This window comes from Felis catus (genome assembly GCF_018350175.1).
Source record: "Felis catus isolate Fca126 chromosome X unlocalized genomic scaffold, F.catus_Fca126_mat1.0 chrX_random_Un_scaffold_71, whole genome shotgun sequence".
In the NCBI taxonomy this organism is placed as follows: domain Eukaryota; kingdom Metazoa; phylum Chordata; class Mammalia; order Carnivora; family Felidae; genus Felis; species Felis catus.
The window spans coordinates 42,997-69,455 of NW_025408528.1; the positions used below are offsets into that span (position 1 = coordinate 42,997).

At 43.5% G+C, this 26,459-nt stretch overlaps 1 long non-coding RNA gene across 4 annotated transcripts; it reads right to left on the reverse strand.

Moving 5' to 3' along the window:
• Window positions 1-989: 989 nt before the first annotated feature.
• LOC123383683 lies at window positions 990-26,459 on the reverse strand. 4 transcript variants are annotated; one of them, XR_006593622.1, is made up of 6 exons: window positions 24,931-26,459; window positions 18,034-18,190; window positions 9,399-9,480; window positions 8,979-9,045; window positions 6,044-6,136; window positions 990-1,125 (listed from the first exon to the last, which is right to left on the reverse strand). It is a non-coding gene; the product is annotated as an uncharacterized LOC123383683 (long non-coding RNA). The 4 variants fall into 4 exon arrangements; XR_006593624.1 differs by lacking the exon at window positions 990-1,125 and adding an exon at window positions 3,061-3,560; XR_006593623.1 differs by lacking the exons at window positions 8,979-9,045; window positions 9,399-9,480 and having other exon boundaries at window positions 6,044-6,122.

The window sequence follows — 26,459 nt, forward strand, 5'->3', positions numbered from 1 at the left end:
AGGTCGTCTTTCAGGTGATTGCCTGTGTCATGGTACAACTTTTGGACTGAGAATCAGGGCTCCCCATGGAGGTGTAAGACTAGTGATGATCCCTTGATTCATCCTAATGGGTACAGTTGGTCAGATACGGTTTTTCACTCACTGATGAAATGAGTCTTCGCCATATCAAACAAAAGACCAACTCTGGGAAGGCACAAAGTACAATGTTATTTGATGACTTTATGATAAAGGAGAGGAAACGAGAACTAGAAAGACAGTTCCAATAGTAGAGACGTGGCAGCAGACAGAAGTTGAATTTTCTTGAACTTAAATGGGGTGTTCACTTCATTTCTCTGATTGGGTTGTCAGTGTGTGCATTTATGGGAGAAGTGGGGGAAGGGATATTTGCATAGGCCTTCAAGAGTGCTGGGAGGTAAAAAGGGAGAACCTCTGGACCTTGGTCCTGACTGTGTATGTAACTTTCCCATCTTAGGAAGCTGAAAATGACACTGTGAACTGGCGGCAAAGAAGAATCAGCTAGCAGCTGCAGGTAAAATTTGAAAGTAGCTACAGAAGGGGCGCCCGGGTGGCTCAGTCGTTTAAGCGTCCAACTTCAGCTCAGGTCATAATTTCACAGTCCGGGAGTTCGAGCCCCGTGTCAGGCTCTGTGCTGACAGGCCAGAGCCTGGAGCCTGTTTCAGATTCTGTTACATCTCTCTCTGTCCCTCCCCCGCTCATGCATGTGCTCTCTCTCTCTCTGTCTCAAAAATAAATAGACATTAGGGAAAAAAAAGAAAATAGCTACAGAAGAAATAAACAAGTACAAGTGAGTTCAGCTAGTAATTACCAGGAGCTCATGAAACCGCTGTTTTTTTTTGGTTTTTAATCTTTTTGAAAAGTTTAAAGTCAACATATGCATAGAGTATTAACAGATAAAAAAGGTAAGTTTTAGAAAGAATAAAATAATTAAGTTTCTAAACATTTGCAGATCTCAAGTAGTGACCAGACTGTGTGGAAACTTTGTCCATGCTAACATTCCTCGGGGGTGGTGTCAATTGTCGTCATCTGTAGGAAAGCAGTGTGTCGTACAATGAATCATACCCATCAACGTGGTAGTGCCATTTCATGGCCCTCGTCTTTGCAACCCTGGGAAACATGGTGAGGATATAAGTTATAGAAGAATAGATCTTTATGATAAAAGACACTTGTCACATGATGAGTTAGAGAAAGATTGAAAATGGGAAGGAATTCTATGAACTCTGAACCCTACAGGCATGGGATAATGAGTAAGGAAAGGATGTGACAATAGCTTTGATCCTACTGTACATTGATAATCATGGGCAAAGTGTTTCATGTGTAAGAATAAATTGTATCAGGGGACAGATATGAGGTTGGTGGGAACGTGGGCAGCTTATTTAAAATCATACCCAATATTGGGCCTTATCTGACAAGAGCAATTGTAACTCACAGGCAACAAATTGAACAAACACGGGAACAGCTGCAGCAGGCAGAGCTCACCTTTAGATACCAGGTAACCTGAGTTCTGCCTGACATACTGAACCCTTAGCACCTCACGCGGGTGAGTGTAGTGGCCCTTGGAATCCCTAACCACGGGCTTTTCCTTGTTGGCTTTTTCCGCTTGCAGTTCACGAGAAGAATGCTCAGGACAACTAGGTAAGTGTTTTCTTGTTTCCTCCTCTTTCTTTGGTGCACAGTGTGGCACCACCTTCCGACTGAAGGTGGATGTGTTTTTTCTCCCCCAGATCAAGACTCAGATCTGGGACAGGGAGATGGCGGAGCAGGGCAGGGAGGTCGCTTACTTGAAATACAGGTGTGGTCATTTGACTTGCGTTTTTATGGGTGTTTCCAGGGATGACGCCTGCACTGTTAGTTGTCTAGTAGACGACGTGGTGTTGCAACTCTTATAGAAGTCCATTATTTTTCTGTATCCAAGACTGGAAGGGATGGAAGCAAAGAGGCTGCCTGAGGGATACACGAGGCAGAAACCAATCACTGCAAGAACCCTCCAAGGCAAGGTAAGGAGCACGTTGTGATGTGCTGCAGTCCAATTTCTGCTGTGCAGCCTGTTCCTGTGTGGTCTGGAAAGAATCACACGCACTAAGGACGGCAGGTGGTCTGAAGGGGTGACAGAAGGGTGTTCTCCTCTGGTGCCGCAGACAATGAGGCACTTGTCCCTGTGACTGGTGGAGCTCATGCCCCTCCTCTGACGGTGACCCTCCCACCTCCTCTAGCATCCCCCTGTCTGAAGAGCCTGGAAACTTTCTTCCCACCCGGACACAATGTGAAGACTTTAGTTTATTTGAGGAGAAGGTCATTTATTCACTAGTTTGAAAAGTCTTTCTTTTGGTTTGTTTTGGGAACTGTAGCCCTACATCCGTCCACTCAAGTTCCATAAAGCTTAGCTTAGTCCTCTGATGGTATCAGTGCAACTCTGCAGCTTCACTGCTAACTTCTGACAGTTTTCCTTTTCTCAATAGTGTCAAATTAGTCTTTCCTTATATACTAACTGCTCTCATGTGGAAGGCAGCTTGTAGATAAGCTGGGAGATTGAACAATTTGCCTGAAGAAATGCACCCTTCTTGAGGACTCATTGAGGCTATACACCAAACCAGTGTTCTCAATGTTATTCTTTTTTGTTAAGTTTATTTATTTTGAGAGACGCATAGACAGAATGCCAAGCAGGCGTCACACTGTCAGTGAGGAACCCAACGCTGATCTTGAATTCACAAGTTGTGAGATCGTGACCTGAGCCAAAATTAAGAGTCGGATGCTGAATCCAAGCATCCTCAGACTAATTCCTGATCTGTAATGAAATCGTGATTTCCCATGATGTATACTGAGAAAACTGTTTTACTGGTGAATTCTAAATTGCTATTTGCGCCTGACCTGTCCACAGTTATGTGATTAATTATGAAACAACATGAACTAGGGCACCGTGAGGTCTTTATCAAGGTGAGGGGATGGTTCTCCCCCTTAACCTTGGGGGTCACCTGAGGCATTTGGGATACCCTCTGCCTCTGGTGAGGGACCTGACTGTAGGGAAAAGTTTAAGATATTTGAGGAATGAGTTGAGGGATTGTTTTCATTATGCACAGTCCTCTGAAAGCAGAATAAACCTCTGTCCCTTCTAGGGTCTTTAGTAGATCAAGAAACTGCTGAAACCTCTGTGAGTTACAGCGGCTCTGGCTGTACCAAGAATGCAGACAAGGGCAAGGTAAATGCCGGGGCCATGCTCAGTTGTAACTCTTTTGGGAAACCCTCATCTTTATGTACAGTATGCTCTCCCGGCCTTGTCTCGTTTTGCGTGTTGTGTGATATGTCTGTTTGTTGCTTCTCAATTTTTAGTCTGTCAGCTTTCTGTGGTAAGTTTAGAAGCCAAAAGCGCTTAGAGACTGAGTACCTTAAGGTTTTTCCGTGAGTTTCAGGAAATAATGAGAGGAGGATGACTGCACACTCCAAACAGATGTCTCCCGGCCTGGGTGATCCTTTCCAGACCTCACCTCTGTGGGAACAGTGTGGCTGCTGTGTCTTCCTTTCTTGATTCTGGCTAGGAGATGAACCTGTTAGAAACGACATCATGACTCCAACTTTCTATTATGTGCCCTGTGCCATTTAGAGTGGTCACAGAGAAAGCCAATAGCATCACTCATCACCTTACCGTCTTTGTCGGTAAATGACTTGTCTGGAATCCTCCAGCTATACCTTAGGTAAAAACAATTTGAACACTGTGTCCTTCAATTGTGTTTCTATGAGCAGTTGCTGGTTGTGTCCCCAGTCACTGTTAGAGCTGATATAGTCTCATGACACATACCAGGTTTATACCAAAACACTTGCATGAAATCTGTTATGTGAAATTCTCCCTCTTTTTTTCCATTGCACATAATGACTCTGTGTCCTGTCGTATGCTTAAAGTCAGAATTCCCTATGAATTAAGATGAACACATCTGAGCTTTGTAGACATTCACCACAAGTAACTCGTTCTTCACAGAAGACTCTCCTTCCCCTGCAAGATTCCAGGCATCCTCCACTGCCCAGAGGTCTCTGAGGCCTTTGACAACACTTCAAGAGGGAAGACTCCTTTCTCAGGGAGAGGAGCAGAGGAGGCACAGTGAGGGTCCGGCTGCAGAATATTTTGCCAGGAGTGGCTGTGATTCCATGAGCAGAATATGAGCCATTTATTCCCACTCATTTTTTTGTGTTCTTAATATAGCAAAAGCAGAGCATCTGGAGTTGGCATAGAGGAGGGATGCAGGGTGAACCTGGACATCGATGGCTGCCTGTCTGGAGAATGCTACTTCATTAATCTGTAATTACTTCTGTTAACCCGTTAGGACAGGACCGTTGCCATTTTCTTCCACAGACGTGGGCAGTGATGTGTGGTGGCAGTAGGTTAACCTCTTGCATCTACTACCCCAAGCTGTAGGTGCTATCCAGTGGCAGGGACAGAGTTTTCAGGTACTGATGCTACTCTCTTGGATCCTGGTGGCAGAGAAGGTGGCAGGTGCTGACACACTCTTCTCTGGGTTACAGCTGCTTTTGGTATTGGTTCTCTTGTCTGGCATATGGATGTAGCTGTCACTTCTGTTCTGCAGGGCAGTCTGGATCCTGGGGACCTCCTCCGTTAACTGGACGATTCTGCATGCCCTACCCTGGAGACGCCCCACCCCATGGACTATTAGGCACGTCCACCTCCTGAACCTTAGTGGCCCTGAGGCCACCCGGAACCCCTCCACCTGCAACACTTGGTAAGATGATCTGAGCACTAGGAGTTGACTTGTAAAACACACTCACCTTATTTTGTTGCTGTTAGGTCCTGGGCCAAGGTGCAGAAGCGGTACCACAGACCATTGTGATGCAAGGGGAATGTGTCACCACAATCCTCAAGTTGCTCAGGATCTCATCTTCGTCTTTTCCCCCACCATGGGTTGGTACAGGTGTCTCTTATAGAGAAGGAATGGGGCCGTATGCAGAAAATCAGACATAGCGCTTCAGCAGAAATGCCCTGTACACAGTCCACGTGCTGGGATCTGTGAGGCATGAGGCACAACGTAATGTATGTCCATTTAGTTGTGCCCCCAGCCATCCATAGTTGTTCGATGAGTGATGAATACATCTGAGTCAGGGCTTTTAGGAGTCTTCATTAAGTTATAAGGGATGGTTCTTCAAGTTCTTCTTGGGGATCACTGGAGGCATGTGGGACACCCTGTGCATGTAATTTGGGATCTCACTGGGGCAAAGAGTTTAAGTTGTCGGAAGTATCAGGGGAGGGTCTTTTGTTTTTGATCTCCAAACAGTGGACTCAAATCAGAATAAACCTCCATCCCTTCCAGGATTTTTTGCAGGTCCAGAAGTAGGTGTCACAACCAAGAGTGACATCGACACTGGCTCTGCCAAAACTGCCGAGAAACACAAAGTAAATGCTGTGGCCATTTTCAGTTCTAAGTCTTTACGGACCGCCTGTACAGGACACTCTCCTGCCATTGTCTCTGGTTTGTGTGTCGTATGGTCTGTCTGCTGTTTTTTTCCCCCCCAAATGCAAAACATTTACTGCCGAGTCTACGGGCTTCCCTGTTTCCCAGCTGGCATCTGTTTGTGGTAACTTGAGCCGCTAAGCATGCCTAAAGGTGGGGGCCATAGGGCTTTTCTAATGTGTTCCTGGAATAAATCAAGGAGGATGACACCACACTCCACTTGGAAGTCTCCTACCTTGCCTCATTCTTTGTGGATCTCCTCAATGTGGAATCTTTGCTCTTGCTGTGTCTTCCTCTCCTGTTTCCTTCTATTGAGGATTTTAACGTGCTCAGAAAAATCTGTGGGTATCGTTACAATTTGAAAATGCGAACTGCCTTCACTCCAACTTATATTTTTGTATGTGTCCTTTAGAATGTAAATTTCATACCCATCAGCATTTTGGTAAACATGCTGTCCAGAGTCCCTTCAGGTGTGCCCTGGGCACAAATCTCTGAACTATAAGAGGTGGCATATCGGTCATGGAAAACATGCACTGGAACTTAAGTTGTGAAGAGAAAAAATCCAAAATTACCTGTGTGGCAAGTCCCCACGGTGTCCTTCACTTGTGTTCACATGAGCACATTCTCTCGTGTCCTGTGTCACAGGTACAGCTAAAACATGGAAACTTACACCAGACATCAAAGTGCATTTGTGTTAATTTTGTCTTTTAGAATTTCAGCTCATTTTTCCAGAGGACACAATTACCCTGCAAAGTGTACTGCACTTAAGCTGAGAAGTCCCTCCGAAGTAAAATAACTTAGCTGAACCCAACTAACAGGTATAGGTTACCTGTTTCTCTAAGAGCACACTTTCCCAGGTCCTCTGCAGGTCCTCAGGATCCCCATCTCCCCATGTGTCTCTGTGCCCATGGATAGCACTTCCAGAGAGGAGGAGACCCCATTGTCGGGACAGAAGTAGATTGGGCACAGGCAGGGGCTTAGAGGCAGAGCTTTGAGCCATGAGGGATATGATTCCATGTGTGGACACTGGTATTGTCATTCCTTCTCATTCTGTAGTTCTTCATATACACAATAAACAGCCCTTGTGGTGAGGGGGATGAAGGGGGGAGAGTGATCCTGGACACAGATGTCTTCCTAGCTGGAATATGCTACCTTTTTAATTTGGTATTCAGTCTATAAATCTTGGAGAAAAAGGGCCCTTGCTGTTTCTATGTTTCCAGACACGTGGGGACACTAGTTGATCCCAATCACATCCATTCCCGAACCCAAAGTGTGGGTAGAGATTTTGGCGCTGATGTTGCCCTCTTGGAGCCTGGTGGTGGGGAAGCTAGTAGGATATGCGCACTGCTGCTTTGGGTTTCTGCTTTTTGCTGGTGTTGGTGCTCTGTTCTGTCCTATGAACATACCTCTCATTTCTTTTCCACAGGCTATTTTGTATGCAAGAGTCCTGGTCCTTTCCCAGGATTGCCTTGCAGGCTGTGCCCCGTGGACCACCCTTCACCACCAGTCATGGGCTATAGGCCACATCCCCCTCCTCCACCTACTCTATTTGTTAAGATGACCTGAACTGGCTGAGTGTATATTCATCTTCCTCATGATTGACTTTGTGGCAATGATGTAGAGACGGTTGTGAGTCTTGGCAATCCAACTACAAACTGCCTGAGGACACTGTAGCATATCTCAAGTTTCTCAGGACATACATACAATGGGCAGTGTCATGTCCATGTAATACAGTGAGCTATACGTTTCTCTTGTCAAATGAAAGAGGATTTTTTACACAAAAGCAGACATAGCCGCAGTACTGGGGCGTATGTTGGAGACACAATGTGTTGGGTTCTCTAACTTTTAGAGCATCAAGTGTCCTGTGTGAAAGAGGGACATTCATTAAATGGTTCAGACCTTGTAATCACCAAAATGGAAACACCAGTGAAGGATCCAGGGCAAAAACGGGGGAACCTTGAATCATACAGGAATAGAAGGGAAGTTGAGCACAGTAAGCAGAGCTTGAGGAGGTGCAGAGGGGAGGGTGTTGGGGTCAGTGAGATGCAGTTGGAGGTCATTCCTGGCCACAGCCTGAGCAGGGAGTGTGAGGTCCATACGGAGCTGCTATGTGGGATCGCTCTCGGTGCACAATGCACCGTTCGTCTCCAAAATGTCAGTGTGTTGCCAAAGTGCACACAGGTAATCATCTAAAAAGATTGTTGTCTCCCTGGATTTTCCTGAAGCTTCTGGTATTTGTGGGGGGGAAAAGAGCCCTGGAGATATGGGGAGTTTAACTTGGTCTAATGAAAATGCTGTATGCCCAAGTTCATATCCCTCAGTGAGACTAAAAGTGGATAGAGTCTAGATCAGCTGAGTCATCCTACAATTCAGGGCTGGCCAGATGCCACCACTACTGGACCCCTGTCATCACCCTGACTGCAGCCTTGCATCTCCTCAAACTTCTCTCACAATATTATGACGCTTTGCCTGTGTTCCTGCTGTCTCAGCCCTAATACCAGTTCTCAGTGGGACCTACACAGAGCCTCAGCTGTGGTATCTGTGAAAACAGGGATAACATTTGTTTCCAAGAACAAGAGAAAAAGAAGACATTCAGTGCAGAAAGCATCTGCAAAATCTCTGGGAAGTGTCCCCTCACACCTCTCACAGTTTCCATTAAGATATCTCCACACAATGATCCTCCAAAACAGATGGTCACGGGAGTTCATTAAACTAAGACTGTTAACAACTCAGCTCAGGGGAACCTGAGGGAGTTTTCCGGGGTGATGGGAACTACCTATATCTAGATGGATGGGGTGCTTATGCTCAATTATTTTAGAAATATTCCCTGACTCCATGGTGCCTTGGGGTCAGACAAGTATCTGTCCTTAGGAAATGGCTGAGAGCTAATGGTGGAGAAGACTGTAGAGAGGAGTGAGGGTCAGACCCACGCCCAGGATGCCAGGTCTCCACAAACAGCACCACGTGTAGGAGGACTCTAAGGAGCAGAGATTTCTTGATCAGACCCATGAACTACATAATCCTCCTGTAGTTTCCTCACTGAGTGATGGCAGAGCCGAGGCCAGCAGCTGGAGGACACCCTTATCTTGGCTGGAATGGACCAGTGGGCCTGGGGGATTGAGTCAGGGAAAGGGCCAGGCAGAAGGTAGTGACAGGGAGTTTGAGAGACAAACGGAAGAGAAGAGAAGGGACCCTTCTCTGCTGACTTCACCTACATTTCTCTGTGACCAAAACGAGACCCTTGTCTCCCACGGAAGGGAAGAGGGCTGGCAAAACACCGAGTGACATACTCAGCTCAAGTGCCCAGGGTATCTGCCTTGCTCTTGAGTACCTAACACAGGACACACGTGCTTTCTGTCACGATTGGAACTGCAGCTCGTACGATTTAGTGAAAATCAATCCAACTATGCATCCCTCAGCATTAAAGTACTCCAACAAAATTAAGTGAACAGACTGAAAGATACAAGGCAGGATAAAGTCCAAAGGTAGAGCGACGGCAATACTTACGGGAATACAGTCTATCCGAAAAGGAGGTAGGTACCCTAGTGCAGGCATTCAGACACCTGGCCCATATCTGAAAACGTTAAAAAAAAAAAAAAAAGTCCTTACTCCAAAAGCAACATTAGCTCTAGACACAAAGGGATCATGATTTAAGGTTTAGAGAGCAACCATAGGACTTCATGGTGCTGTATCCATGAGATCAAGTCTCATCAAATTATACCCTTTAAATTGAGGCTCTTTGTTATATGTAAATTATACCTCATTAAAGAGAGTTTCAAAGCACAAAATACTAGAAGCAAATGTGGGAACGTTCCTTTCTAATCCTGAACTGCACTGGTGATATGAGTCAGCCCGTGTCTCAAAAATCCAAAATAATAAGACATTTAAAAAATTAATAATAGCAGAGTAAGCAGACCCTGAGCTCACCCAGTCCCATGTTCTCAACTGCAGAACATCCAAGTCCATGAACCAGAGAGGGATCCAACGACTGGCAGAAGAAACTCCACACCTAAATAGAGAGAAGCTGCATCAGAAAGGTTAGAAAGGTGGAGGCTGTCTGCCTGCAGAAGGGGCAGAAAAAGTGAGCCCTCACACCAGGGAGCGACACAGGGAAGACTAATCTCCACAACCTTGGGCATTAAAACCCAGGGGGGCTGAATTCCCTTGAGTTTAGATCCTGGTATTTGGAGGTCAGCTGACCCAGCACTGGGTGATCCAGGAGGATGAGTGATAGCCAGGTCCCTGCTTGTGTAGAGAGGCAACGTAAACATGGCATTCGACACAATGCTTAGGCCACAGGAGACACATGTATTCCTGCTGATTCTTGACTCAGCTGGCCTGCCTGGGTCCCACTGACACCACTGAGAGCAAGCAGAGCCCACAATAGGCACACAATCAGTGCAGACCCCTGTACTGAAAGGAAAAGTAACCCAGACACAACAGCAGGGAGTGAGCAATACCCATACGATATCCTCCTGAAGGTGCAGGGCCTATAAACGGAGACGTGCACTGCTGAGGACTCCAGGACCCCCTTTTCATAACGGCATTAATTTCAAGATCAGAAGGCACAGCTGACTTTCTTAACACAGGGAAATAGAGCCAGAGAGCCAGACAAAATGGATACACAGAGATGTTTATCTACAGTGAAAGACCTAGTCAAAGCCACAGCCAGAGATCTAAGCCAAAGAGATATAAGTAACATACCTGATACAGAATTTAAAGCAATGATCATAAGGATACTCACTGGAGTTGTGGAATGAGTAGAAGAGTGAGACCCCTGACAGAGGTAAGATATAACATAGTTAGACACTGAGGACACAATCAAGGAGAAACATGCTTGCTGGAAACAACAGAGGGATGGAAGAAGCAGCCGAAGAAACTAGTGACCTCGAAGACTGAGTGATGGAAATTAGTCACACTGAACCAAAGAGAGAGAACAGAATTCTGCAACGTGAGATGAGACTAAGGGAACTCAGTGACTACAGGAAATATAATAATATTCATATTGTAGGTGTCCAGAAGGAAGAGAACACGGGGAAGAAAATTTATTTGAGGAAACAATAGCTGAAAACTTCCCTAATTGGGGGAGGGAAACAAACATCCACATCCAGGAGACTAGAGAACTCCCATCAAAATCAGGCCAACACACAAACCTATTGTAAGCAAACTTGCAAATTAGGGTGAGAATGAAGAAAAACTTGTAAAAGCAGCAAAACAGTCCTTAACTTAGAAGGGAAGACCCATAAGGCTTGCTACATATTTCTGAACAGAAACTTGGCAAGCCAGAAGTGAGTGACATCACATATTCAAAGTGCTGAATGGAAAAATCAGCAGCCAAGAATACTCTATTCAGCAAGGCTATCTTTCAGGATGAAGCAGACACAGACTTCCCCAAACAAAAACTAAAGGAGTTTGTACCACTAAACCAGTCCTGCAAGAAATATTAAGAGGGATTCTTTGAGTGGAAAGGGGAGACAAACAGTGACAGTATAGAAGTAGAAGACACAATTCAAGTAAAAAATGAACATTTCTGGAAAAAAACATCAGTTAAAGTACTCAGAGAAATGGATTTGAAATATAATAACATCTGCCAAAAACCTAGGGAGGAGAAAGTAATGGGTTCAAAGGTAAATGACCATCAACTTAATACAAACTGCTAAATGCAGAAGAGGTTCTATAAACACCTAACAGTAGCCATATCCTAAAACCAGTCATAAATACGCTAAGAATAGAGATAAAGAAATAAAAATATATCACTAAAGAAAATAAGCAATACATGAAAGAAAGGCAGGAAAGGATCAGAGAAAATCAATAGAAACCACAACAAAACAGGCAATAAAATGACAATACATATATACATATCAATCATTTTTGAGGGAAATGGAGTGAATGCTCCAATCTAGAGATGTAGGGAGTAAGAATGGATGAAAAAACAAAACAGATTCAGATGCCTACAAGTGACCCACTTTACACCTCAAGAATGATAGGATAAACATCATACAAATGAATGTCAAAAGAAAGCTGGAGTAACAACACTTGTATCAGAAAAAAATACACTTGAGAAAAGTACATAACACGAGACAGAGGAGGACAGTCTATAACAGTAAATGGTACAATCCAAAAAGAAGATATAACAACTGTAAATATATCCCACAATTAAGTGGGATTTATTCCCAAGCCACAAAGGTGGTTCAATATTCGCAAATCAATCAATGTGATACAATACATCAACAGGAGAAAGGATAAGAACCAGATGATCGGGGCATCTGGGTGGCTCATCCTTTAACAGTCTGAAATCAGCTCGGGTCATGACTTCATGATTCCTGAGTTCATGTCCCGCGTCAGACTCTGTGCTGAAAGCTCAGATCCAAGAGCCTCCTTCGAATTCTATGTCTCCCTCCCTCTCTGCCCCTCCCCTGCTCACGCTCTGCCTCTCTCAAAATTAATACACGTTAAAAGAAAAGAAGCATACAGTCATTTCAATACATGCGGAAAGGAACATTTGCCAAAGTACAAAATCCGTTCATGCATGTAACCCCCTAAAGTAGGTTTACAGGAAACATACATTAACGTCATAAAGGTTGTCTATGAAAACCCTGCAGTTATAATCAACCTTAATGGGGAAAATCTGAGAGCTTTTCCTGTAAGGTCATGAAGAAGACAAAGATGTTTACTCTTACCACTTCTAGTACACAAATTACTGGAAGTCCTAGCCACAGCCAGCAGACAAACGAAATGAAACGATTTGCAGATTACATGACACTGTATATAGAAAACCCTAAAGAGTCCACCCAATAACTGCTAGAAAAAGACACACATCATATTAAATTCCACAGAGGAGAGAATTCATAACACTGAAAAACGTAGTGAAAGGAAAGCAAAAATAAGATACAAACAGAGATGGAGTCAAACGATAAGACACCGTTAAATAGAGGGAAGAAGCTCAGGGTTCCTGGAGGGTTACTGAATAGGGGTATGGGCTAAATGGGTGATGGGCATTAGAGACAGCACTTGGGATGAGTACTGGATATATCTTTGTAATTGACAGATCACTAAATTCTAATCCTGAAACTGTATTCCACTATAAGGTAACTAACTTGGGTTTAAATTTTAAAAATGAAAAAAATATTAAAAATAAGTAAAGAAATATACTACCAGTCAAAAGAAAAGAATATATAAATCGGGCTCTTTTAGTGGAAATGAAAGACCAAAATTGTTACAGACAAGAAAGGATCAGAGAAAACATCAAGATACAATGGTAAAACAACTAGTAGGGCACTAAATATATACCTATCAATAATTACTCTAATGTAAATCGACTAAATGCTCCAATCAAAAGACATTGGATGGGGGACAGAATGGACAAAAAAAAAAAAAAAAGAGAGAAAAATAAAACAAACAAACAAACAAAAAAACAAGGCCTATCTAGGTGCTGCCTACAAAGCCTTATTTGGACTTAAGTCACCTGCAGATTTACATTGAGAATTGAGGGAATGAAAAAACATTTATCATGCCAATAATATCAAAAGAAACCCAGTACCAATACTTATATCGGGCAAAAAAACTTTAAAATCGAGACTGTAGTTTGGTACCCTTTAGGTCAATACCTAGTAGTAAAATTGCATGCACCCAATATTTATAGCAGCTTTATCAACAGTAGCTAAATTATGGAGAAAGCCCAAGTATCCATCAAGTGATGAAGGTATAAAGAAGTTGTGGGGTCTGTGTATGTGTGTGTCTGTGTATTCATGTATACGCGTGTGTGTGTGTGTGTGTGTGTGTGTGTGTGTATTCATACATACATACATACATATGTATATACAATCAAATATGTCTCAGCTTCAAAAAGAATGAAATCCTGCCATTTGCAACGATGTGGATGGATCTAGAATGTGTTATGCTAAGTGAAATATGTCAATCAGAGAAAGACAAATATATGATTTCACTCATGTGGAATTGAAGAAACAAAACAGATGAAAACATGGGAAGGGGGCAGGAAAAGAGAAGAGTGGTAACAAACCACATGTGTCTCTTAATGATAGAGAAAAAAAAGTGAAGGTTCATGGAGGGAGATGGGTCAGCTCTGGGCTAGATGGGGGACCTGTATTAAGAAGAGCACTTGTTGTGATGAGCACTGGGTGTTGTATGTAAGGGATGAATCACTGAATTCTACTCACGAATCCGAGAATGCACTGTATGTCAACTAAGACTTAAATTTAAAAAATAAATAAAGCTGTAACAAGAGATGAAGACGAACACTATCTCATACTAAAGGGGACAACCAAACAAGAAGATCCAATGATTGTAAATTTTGATGCCCCCAACATGCAACCACCAAGTATATAAAACATTTAACAACAACCATAAAAGAACTCATTTATAATAATATAACGATATTAGAGGATTTTAACACATAACTCACATCGATGGACAGAACCTGTAAACAGAAAATCAACAAGGAAACAATGGCTTTGAATCACACACTGGACCAGATGGGTTTAACAGATATATTCAGAACACTCCATACTAAAATGACAGAGTACACATTCTTTTCAAGTGCACATGGGGCATTCTCCATAATTGATCACATTCTAGGTCACAAAGCAGGCCTCAACAGGTACCCAAAGACAGAGATCAGACCAAGCATTTTTTTCTGACCACAAAGCTAAGAAACTTGAAGTTAACCACACGTGCACGTGCGCGCACACACACACACACACACACACACACACACACACACACTAAGGGGGAAAGGCCACAAATAAAGGGAGGTTAAATAACATGCTACCAAATGAATGGGTCAAACAGGAAATCAATGAGAAAATACACTGAAACTAATGAAAATGAAAATACACTGGTAAAAATATTTGGAATGAGGCAGAAGCAGTCTATGATGGAAGTATATAGCAGTACAAGCCTACCATAAAGAGCAAGAAAAATCCCAAACAATCCTAACTTATAACTAAAGGAATGAGAAGAACAGCCGAAGGAAGGAAATAATAGAGATTAAGGCAGAAATAAGGAATATAGAAACCAAAAAGACACTAGACCAAATCAATGAAACCAGGGGCTGGTTCCTTGAAAACAGTAATCAACATGAAAACCTCCTAGGCAGAGTTTTCACAAAGAAGAAGGAAAGGACTCAAGTAAATAAAATCACAAATAACACAGGAGAAATAACAGTCAACGCCACAAAAATACAGTTAGAAGATAATATTATGAAAATCTATATGCAACAAATTGGACACTCTGAGAAAAATGGAACAATTCCTAGAAACACACAAACTACCAAAACTGAAACGGGAAGATACATAAACTCTGAAAACAGAAAGAAATCAAATCAGTAATAAAAAAATTTCCCCCCAACACAAGAGTTCAGGGCCAGATGGCTTCACTAATGAATTCTACCATCCATTTAAGGAAGAGATAATATGTATTCTTCTCGAATTATTACAAAAAATTAAAAAAAGAAGGAAAACTTACAAATTCATCTTATGAGGCCATCATTACCCTGATACCAAAACCAGTTAAAGCCTCCACTAAAAATGAAAACTGCCAGGGCTCCTGTGTGGCTCGGTGGGTTTAGTGTCCAAATCTTAATTTTGGATTAGGACATTATCTTGCAGCGCATGGGTTCGAGTCCCACGTTGGACCCTGTGCTGACAGTGTGGAGCATGGCCAGGATTCTCCCTCTCCCTGTCTCTCTGCCCCTCCCTCACTTTTATGGACTCTATGTCTCTAAGTAAATAAATGCTTTAAATATGTTAAAAACATTTTAAATAAAACTACAGACCAATATCCCGATGAATATGTATGCATAAATTCACATCAAAATACCTTCAAATTGAAGTCAATAATACATTAATAGAATCATTTACCATAATCAAGTGGGATATATTCCCGGACTGCAAGGGTGGTTCCACATTCACAGATCAATCAACATGATGCACCACAGTAATAGAAGAAAGGATAAGAACAATATGATGCTTTCAAGACATGCAGGAAAACGATTTGACAAAATGTCACATCCATTCACGATAAAAACCCCTAGCAAGTATATTGGTACTCAACCTACCTGCACATAATAAAGGTCATCTATGAAAAACCCACAGCTCATCTCATCCTCAATGGGGAAAAATTGAAAGTTTTTCTTCCAAGGTCGGGGACAAGACAGGGATGATCCCTCTCACCACTGTTATCCCACATAGTACTGTAAGTTTTAGCCACAGCAATAAGACAACAAAAAGAAATAAGAGGCATCCAAATTGGCAAGGAAGAAATAGAACTTTCACTATTTGGAAATGACATGATGCTCTCTATAGAAAACATGAAAGACTCCCCCCAAAATTGTTAGAATTGATATATGAATTCGACAAATCAAAATATACAGAAATCAATGTACATAAATCTATTGCATTTCTGTAGACAAATAATGAATTAACAGAAAGAGAAAGTAAGGGATCAATCCCATTGACAGGTGCACCAAATACCCCAAGATACCTGGAATAAACCTAACCAAAGAGGTAAAAGATCTGTACTCTAAAGGCTGTGAAACACTGATGAAAGAAATGGAAGAGGACACAAAGAAAAGGAAATACATTTCATGTTCACGGATAGGAAGAACAAAATACTGTTAAAAGGTCTACACTCCACAAAACAATCTACACATGTAATGAAATCCCTATCACACAAACAAAACATTTGTCACAGAACTAGAACAAATAGTCCCAAAATATGTATGGAGTGGCAAAGACCCCAAACAGCCAAAAGAAATTGAAGACCAAAACTAAAGCTGGAGACATCACGCTTCTAGACTTTAGGTTATATTACAAAGCTGTACTGAACAGAACAGTATGGTACTGGCAACCACCACCACCCACAACAAAAACACAGACGCAGAGACCAATAGAATGGAAACCCAGGCATGAACTCATACATATATGGTCAATTAATTCTCAACAAAGCAGGAAAGGATATCCAATGGGGGAAAAAAAGATACTCTTGGGATACATGTGTGGCTCCACAGCGTGTGACTGTGGATTCAGCTCCGATCATGATCTCAGGGCAGTGCAGAGCATGCGTGGGATTCTCTCTCTCCATTTCTCTCTGCCCCTCTTCTGCATGTTCTCTCTCTCTCTCTCTCTGTCTCTCTCTCTCTCTCAAAAATAAATACATAAACTTAAAAAAAGTCTCCTCAACATGTGGTTTTGGAAAAACTAGACAGCAACCTGCAAAACAAAACAAAAACACAAACGGACCACTTTCTTACAACATACACAAAAATAAATCCAACATGAATAAAGAACTATGTGTGAAACCTGAAACCATAAAAATCCCAGAGGATACCTAACACAGGCAGTATCTTATTTGACATTGGCTGTACAAACATCTTTGTAGATATATCTCCTGAGGTAAGGGAAACACAAGCAAAAATAATGGGACTTTATAAAAATAAAAAGCTTCTGTCACAAAGGAAATAATCAACAAAACTAAAACACCTACAGAATAATATTTGTAAATGACATCTGATAAAGGGTTACTGTCCAAAATATATAAAGTTATACAGCACTCAAAAAATGAGAAATCCAATGAAAAATGGGCAGATGACATGAATGGACATTTTCCCAAGGTGACATAAACATAGCCAAGAGACACATGAAAAGATGCTCAGCATTACTCATCTTCAGGGAAATACAATTCAAAAGTACAATGAGATAACACGTCACATCTGTGAGAATAGACTAAAATCAATGAATGATGAAACAGCAGGTGTTGGCAAGGATGTGGGGAAAGAGAAGCCCTCTTGCATTGTGGGAAGGAATGCAAATTGGTGCAGCCACTCTGGAAAACATCATGGAGATTCGTCAAAAAAAAAAAAAAATGGAAATAGAACCATGTTACGATCCAGCAATTTCACTACGAGGTATTTACAGAAAGAATACAAAAACAATTCTTCAAAGGGATACATGCACCATGAGTTTACAGCAGCATTTTCTACAAAAGCCAAATTACGGAAACTGACCAAGCATCCATCAACTGATGAATAAACTGAGATGTAGTATATGGAATGTAATATTATTCAGCCATAAAAACATGAAATCTTGTCATTTTCCACGAGGTGGATGGAGTGAGAGAATGTTATGCTGGGTGAAATAAGCCTGTCAGAGAAACACAAATACCAGATGATTTCACTAACACATGAAAATGAAACAAAACAAGGGGGGGGGGGGAGGAGACAGTGACAAACACTCTTAACTAGAAAACAAACTGAGGGGTTCCACAGTGAGGTGGGGGAATGGATGAAACAGCTGCTGGGGATTAAGAAGTGCACCTGGGATGAGCACCAGGTGATGCATGGAAGTGTTGCTCTATATTGTACGCCTGAAACTAATATTACACTGTAGGTTTCCTAAGTGCAATTTAAAGTAATAGATAACATCAGGTTAAGACACCTACCTACCAGGTTTTCTGTAGTTTTCAATCACTTCATTAGGTTGGAAAAATAACCATAAATTTTTTTAAAAAAAGCATGCATGATGTGGGGGACAGTTTGTGCCCTTACCTCGGTCACTGGTTCCAGCAGGACTCGGAAAGTGGGTCCCAGCTCATTCTTCTAGAAGGTCCTGAGACGAACATTTCGTGTATTCAAGTCCTAATGGAATGCAGCTCCCGTTCTTCTGAATTTCTGTCAGCGTTTCTTACCGGAAACAAGCCTGAATCTGGAACAAACCATTGACTGCATCTATGAGGTGAAGTCGTGGAACCCCGCAATCCACGAGTCCTTTAGTAAAATACGACTTGTTCAAATACTGTCCAGGAAGTTGAGGAAGGAAACACGGGAACAACCCAGAAAATGCAAGGGCCTATGCTGTTTAGCAACCATCATGCCCAGGGAAGCCACCCAGGGCCCCCTCCTCAGCACTCAGTACAACAAGGCAGCTTCTCTCTGGCGACTGCAGGAGATGCCAAGTTGCTGCAAAGCTCCCAAGGTCTCCCCTGGGGCGGGTGGCAGAACCCGCTGGAAACACAGCTCTGCTCTCTGTCCTGAGACAGCAGTAGAGGCCCTGTGTCCTCTGGGAGCAGCAGCAGCCCTTCCTGCTCTGAAGTGCCCTGGGTCAGAAAAGCCGATGGTGCGCCCTCTGCTGGCCATCACTGCCTAGGCAGAGGAGCCCGCCCCTCCGGGTCTGTGGTGCTTGAGCTCTCTCTGCTGGCTACCCTGGGAATTCCTGCAATGTTGAAGGCACTGGTCGCTCAGCTGAGGGACTGAAGGTGCTCTGGGCAACTCCGCCTGTTCTCCACAATGGGAAGGGTCTTAGTGACAGGGCCTGGGACACAAAGAAATCTTTTCCTTCTCCTTTTTTTTTGAGTGAAGAATGAAACAGAATTTATTAACATAATGACATCATTTGTAATGTTTTAAGCAATGTCCACAGCAAAATAGACCGCCAATTTACACATGCTGAGCAAGTAATTGTGTTTACCACCAGAGTATTTAGGTTAGATAAAGAATTGACACCTTTGAGAGAGAGATAACTGCTTCCAGCTATGGAACGAATGAGTCCCAGGGATACAAGAGACAGCCAATGGAATAGAGTCAATCCTGTAATAATATTGTTGCATGCTTTCACAGGATAGCTACACTTGTGCTGAAGTACAACATAATTTATAGACATATGGAATGACTACAATGTATGCCTAAAACTAATACAACAAATGTGTGAAGAATATTTCAATGAAAAGTTGACATCCTTTACGCTATCTTTATTATCTTTTTTTTTTTTTTTTTTTTTTTTTTTTTTGCCAATGAACTATCATTCCTGGGGCGCTTGGGTGGCTTAGTGAGTTAAGCATCCGACTTCCCCTCAGGTCATGACCTTGCAGTCCATGGGATTGAGCCCTGCGTCAGGTTCTGTCCTGACAGCTCAGAGCCTGGAGCTTGCCCCAGATTCCATGTCTCCTGCTCTCTCCCCCCTCCCTCCCTCCCTCAGGCTCTCTCCAGAAAAGAAAAACAGAAACATTATAAATTTAAAAAAATCATTCCTAATTTAGAATCTGTGAAATTCCATTTATACTAGATTCTCTAACATCACCATCTTGATGTAGAGAGCTTATATGAATAGTCACTAATAATATCTTTGATGACACATATGTGGCAGGGTCAGAATGCAACTTACAGGGAGCTACACATCTGTTATGAATTTACTGTATGTATCCTTGGCTAATATTTCCAATGAAATGTGCTTTAGGGATACAGATGTATGAAATAATGTCCATCAGTCATATAGGTCAAATTCCTATAGGACCATTCATTATGCCTTCAATTACTAATTGCCATCTCTTCAAAATTAAAAGAAAGCTGGGACAAGAAAATGTCTTTGAATTTGATGTAAGAGAAGACTATGGTGTTTTAAAAAGTTCACCTACCATCTGGCATCCTCAGTTTGGCAGTGGACAGGAGGATAAAAACCCACGATCTTGATGCACACCGCTAGCTCCAGAGGGAGAATATGGACCTTCTTGTCAAATACTTTTTATCAATATCAGCAGTTCAACTCTGCCAGGTCCAGACTGCCGGACCTGGGGGCAACACAATGCCTGATGCCTGGGTTCAGAACATGAGGAAGACCAGCTGGTAGGGAGCGGCGGGGAAATCCAACAGGGCCTGGGGCAGTGAGGGAGATGGGTCCGGGTTCCCTCCCCACAGGGCGGCTCTAGTGTTTACCTGCCAAAGAGCAGCACACTCTCCCTCAAGACATCCCTCTCCATGACAGAACATGAGGCTGTGCCCCCACAATTCCAGGAGAAATGAGGGATACCCATCTTTTCAAATGCAATAGCCTCTGCAAAGCTTGGCCCCAGGGATGTTGGAGTCTTGGAGTCACACAACACTGATGCCCATGATACCTGCCATTTCTGCCCCAGCACTCAGAGACACTTCATACATCCCCTCTCCCCTGGCCCATCTCACCCCATCCACATTCCTGGACCAGGTCTCTACTTTCTCCTTGTACTTCCTCTTTGTCTCTCTTTATCTCTAACCACATCTCTCTCTATTTCTTCCTTTCACTCTCTAGGACTTGCCCAATTCCCCTATCACAAATTCAATGTCTCTCTCCCTGCCTGTCTCTTTCTCCACCTCTCCCCAGGCTTCAGGATATCTGCTTTGTGCATGCAGCCCTGTCCAGGAGCACAGGGCACTCCTGTCTCTCCCTCTCTCATGTCTTGTTTTGTCCCAGGCCCTGATCACAATGGAGGAGAATCCCCTGTACAGCAGCTGCTCATGTTGACATTTGCTAGAGCAATGCTGGCAGCATGTGGACAGCCAGACATTTACCCTTGGTGGCTAATCCATGACCCAAAAGCTTCTGGAGGGCTGGCTGCTTCCCTAAGCTGGGAGGAAAAAGGGGCTCAGAGGTTTTGGGGTGCCTGGGGCAAAGTGGATAGGCTTGGCCGATGTAGAAGGAGCCATATGCTTACCCACAACTCTCCTGGGTGGTGTCCAAGGAACCTATCTCAGACCATGGAGCTCTGCCCTCCTGATTCCTCAATAAGGCAACAGGGGAAACTTTGTGGGACATCATGTGGGACTCACCACAAAAGCTGCGCCATTTGCCCCCTTGAGGCCACCTAGATTGGTGCTATTGGGGGAAGCTGGTAAGGTGCACAAGGGCACAAGAGCTGAGTTAATGCAGGGCCTCCTTACCGGTCTCCTGAATCCATTCCTCACCATCGGAAGAGACCCTTTCCTGGAGACAGATACCTGCCCTCCTCATCAGCACGAACCCCATCAACTAGCACGCACGCCATGTGCTCATGAGTATCTATCTACAGATATAACAACCACCACCAGATCTCCCTAAAGGATGTATCCAACTCCTCAGATGGAACTATAGGTCCCTTCCAGGCATTACAACCCCAAAGAATGATCTGTCTTCTTCCACCAATCCTGTACATACTATGTGTTGGCTGACTGCATATACAGGAACCCCAAAGTGTACGCTTGATGGGGAATGAGTGTTGATTTTCCTGGAAGCTGACGCTGACACGGAAACACAACTGTGACAAGTGTATTAGGGGACATTAGGAAGGACAAAGTGGAGTGGACAGGGTGGGCAGGGAAAGCATTCAGACCAAGGGGCAGATTAGACACCATCTCTAAATATATAATAACCATAGCTGGTTTGTAATGGTTCAGTGTCCTCTCCAAATTTCAAACGGATTGTCCTCTACGTCAAAGTGATTTTGACTTATTGCAAAGGGATCTTCTGTTCTCCTCTATGCATTTTGTCTTCTACAATACATCTGTGGCCTTGGATGAGCACATATTTGTGTGGCTGCATTTGAATGTCTACCTCAGATCTTAGATGTAGATGCCTGAATATACACATTCTCATACTTATCTTTTCCTTCTTTGTAAAGTAGGACCTGAATTTTAATAGAAAAAACACAGGGGTCTTTGTTGTATCTTTTGAAACAGGAATTGCCAATCTCCCAACCTCAGGCATTATACCCTTAGTTTCATGAAACTGAATGAACATCTGTTGATGATCTTCTGTGTGCAGATACATTCATTTCCACCCTGAGAAGGGTGAATGCCCACTCATCCCATACATTTTACAAATTCCTTATGTGCTTAACCACCTCTTCATCGCACTGACCTCAGAGACCAACATTGTTCCTGCTTCTCAGATTACAATGCTGAGGCTCTGAGATGGCCCCACTGAGAGCTGGCATTAGGGCTGAGACAGCAGGATCACAGGCAGTGCCTCTGGAAATTGTGAGGGAAGTTTCAGAGATGTACACCTTCATGCAGGGTCATGACAGTAGGTTCAGGGGTGCGGTGACAAGATTCCAGCAGGGGCGTTTCCTGGTCAACCCTGATTTCCCTGCTAAGAGTCTGATTCAGGCTGAAGGCCAAGGAAGCCACACAGCTAATCTACAACCTTTCATCACATTTAGTCTCACAGAGGCACACAAACTTAGGCAGACAAGCATCCCATAAGAACCAAGGAAAACTACAAATCTCCAGGGCATTCTTTCACAAGGATCCAGAACCTTCAGGAGAACCTCCAAGAGAAACAACAGTCTTTATTTAGATAATGAACTAGGTGCACTTTGGCCACAATGACATTTCAGAGATGATACCTGCATGAACTATCCTTGAACCCATACAGCAGCTCTGTGTGGATGCCACTCTGCGCTCACAATCCCTGCCCAGGTTGTGGGCCCTGCCACAAATGGCCTCCAACTCCATCTCACTGAGTCCAACACCCTCCTCTCTGTACCATCTCAGCTCTCCCTTCTCATGCACAGTCTCCAATTCATTTCCATGAGTTTCATGTCTCCGTCTCTTGTACTTGAGGACCCATTACTGGAGCTGCCATTATTGTAGACCAGAAGCTCCATGTAATTTAACGCATGTGACTCTCTCCCCATTAGGACAGTTGAAGCCCCTGATGGTAAGGGTTTGCCTCATCTCTCACAGAGCCAGGGACATGGACTGTGTGCTGGGCACATCTGCAGAACTGATATGCCTGCTTTTCTATTAAAAGACTCTTTCCTTCTCCACAAAGGATATATGCAGCCCAGCTCAGTAATGGAAATGACACAGCCCAACATATGTATGTCCTGAGAAACTTGAGGAATCTTAACAGTGTCCTCATCCAGCAGCACCCTTGCATTACAAAGCGTGTGAGGCCATCTCTACGTCTTCTCAAAGACTCAACAACATAGAAGCTGAACATGCTGAACATGTCAACTAATACGGCACAGTTCATCTCACAAATAGTCGAGGTGGAGGTGGTGGGTCCTGTCCCACCATCAAGGAGCTGGAGGTAGCCCATAGAGCCCATGAACAGTGATAAATTGTATCTGTGCAGGGTGGACCTGGGAAAGAAGGAGGTCCTCTTGCATCCATAGGGACCTACAGAACAGAAGTGACAGGTGTGTTGGTGTGACAGACAGAAGCAGAACACCCACAGTAGCTGAAACACAATGAAGCAGGTGTCAGCACCTGGCCCCTTGCTCATTCATGGGTTCTAGTAGAACAGAGCATCAGTGTCAGAAAACTCTACCCTTCCATGAGGTCCCACCTATAGCCTGAAAGCACCAGATGCCACAAGGAAAAACGACTGTCACCACACGTCACTGCCCATGTTTAAAAATGCAGAAAGCCAAGGAGTCCTGTTCTAGAAGATTGATGGCAGTAATGCCAGTCTAATAAAGGAAAGTATTCCAGAGAGGCAGGCATCTGTGTCCAGGATCTCTCTGGTGTCCTCTTCCACTAGATCTGCAGACTTTTTCTTTGCACATTGAGAACAGACAGAACATGAAGGAATGAAAGAAATGACCAGAACCACACAGAGATCCAGGGCCACCCCAAGGTCAAAGCTCTACCTGCGATCCCATGCCTGTCCTCACTCTGCTTCCCTCCCTTACAAACACATCTTCTGTGCAAGGCCACAAAGACCTCTGAGGAGATGGGGATTCCTGGAGTCCAGCATTGGGGCCTGGATATGAGTTTTCTGAGGGAAACACATTACCTGTGCATATTCATTGGTCTCAAGTATGTTTATCTTAATTCACAGGTAATTCAGCTTTTAAATACAACATGAGTTGCAGAGCTATTTTTTGCCATTGTAAAAGGGAGGTAGAAATTCTACCTAAAAGAATGAACACAAACATGTCTCAATTTCAGGTGAAAAACTCCCATAAGGAATCATGAGACAAAGTACCAATTACAACTGCTCCCGGGACACAAGAGAACCTACTCCTATAAACACAACTGGAGAACTCTGTGAGGTACTGGCCCTGCAAGTAATCACTGATTCTCTGCAGTTCCACGTACATTTTTTATTACACATGCCGCTTCTGAAAATTCAGAGTATTTCCACCTGGGGGACAACTGGAGAAATTCTCTATCGTACATTTGCCAACACAGAAGGACCAGTAATGAATTCTGAAATTTTTCTAAGAACACTCAGCACTGCACAAAGCACACAATATAATGTTGGAAAGAGTTTTTATCAATTCCAGTCATGAGGCTCATAGCAGACATTCTGAACACATTCATGGCCTACACTGAAATAGGAAAAAATGAAAATAATCAGGATAATCCCGTGTAAAGAAGGTGTGGAAGGAGTCAGACGCTCCAGAAGACTTGAGGGTGCAGTGAAGTGTCATCCTCCTCAAGTTATTTCCACAAACACTAAGTGAGAGCCACGTGGTCCTCAGCCTCTATGCACTTGTGGCGTCCAGAGGCACTAGCTAACATGATGATGTTACATTGGAGAAGCCTGGAGGCTTGTGAGGACATAAATCAAACGGTAAAGACACCAGAAGGCCAAAAACAACAACAACAACAACAACAACAACAAAAACCACAAAAAAACAAAAAACAAACAAGGCCAGATAAAAGTTTCCAGAAAGTATTGCAACTGAAACTGGCAACAGAATTTACCTTGTCTTTTTCTGCATCCTTGGTAGAGACACAACTGATATTTCCCATTGGAGCTGCATCACGTCTTAGGTCTCATAAAGGATGGAGGCGGATGGAGGTTGATTCTGACTTGCATAGACTGTGTGGAAGAAAAACAAACCATCCTGAACATGTTTCATTATATTCAACTCATTCACACTCTCGGGTCCCTTACCAGGGACAGAGCGTTTTCCACGTGCCTCGGGTGACCCTTGAGGACAAGAGGGAGATCTGATCCTGTCCCTTGAGGAAGGTTCACAGGGCCCTGGTTCAGGTGTTTTTGTAACTAAACAAGCAGCTGTGAGCAGCTCAGGTCTCAACTCGCTAGAAAGTATGTTAGGGGTGTGTTTCATCCCTCAGAGAGCCCAGCACATGGTCTCTGTACAAGCTACATCCCAAGGAATGCTATGTCTCTCAGCACGTATAAGGCCTCTTTCCTTCTCTATCAGAGACACGTGTTGCCCAGCTCACTATGTGGAAATGACTGCCCATTTCATGCATGTCCTGAGAAACTTGAAGAACCTTACAACGTCCTCACTCAGGCTGACCTGAAAGCCCTGTGGTGCCATCAATGCATCTCCTCCAAACACATAACAAGTAAAAGACACAACGTGTTTTATAAGTCAACTCATACTAGTCATATCATCTTTCCACATGGTGGAGGAGGAAGGTGAGGTCCCAGAGGACCCCAGTTTGGAGAAGGTGGGGGTGGTCCAAAGCCCATGGGTGGTGATAAATGTCAGCCCACGGGGTATGACATGGAGGGCACTTCTGGGAAAGGAGGAAATATCCTGGAAACCACGTGGACCTGCAGGACAGAAATTAAACTTTTGAGATGTGTTAGGGTAAAAGGTGAAAAATTCAACACCAACACCAACACTAACATACCTGAACCCCAATGAAGCCGAATGGCACCTGTCTCCTTCCTCTCCACCTGGTGTCAACAGGGCAGCATCAGTGCTTCTAAACTCCACCCTTCCCACTGGGTCCCACCTAGAATTTCTAAGAGTTGGAGGAGGCAAAGCAGTGCATTGCTGGCAGCATGGTACTAGCTGTGTCTGCAAATGTGGGGAAGGAAGTGGCTAGTCTTAAAGAATCAGAGGGATAATTCCAGACTACTAAAGAAAGTCTGTTCCACACACACAGTCTTCTATGTCCAGGACTACTCTCCACCCAGCCCTTCACCACCTCAACAGCTCCGTCTTGGCATAGTAAGAGCTGAAACGATGAGGAAGAATTTGGTTTCCGTACTATTCATTTACATCTTTAATCCATTTCAAGTTAATTCTTGGAGTGGTATAACATAAGGTGCTAAGCTTTATTCTTATGCACGTGTATATCCAATTTTCCCAGCCCCAGTTATTCAAGAGAATACCCTTCTCCACTATGTATTCTTGACTCCCTTGTCAAATACTAGTTGACTGTTCATGCAAGGGTTTAGTTTGGGCTCTCAATTTCCGTTCCATTGTCTTGTGTGTGTGCTTATGCCAGTGACATAATTGATTTCTTTG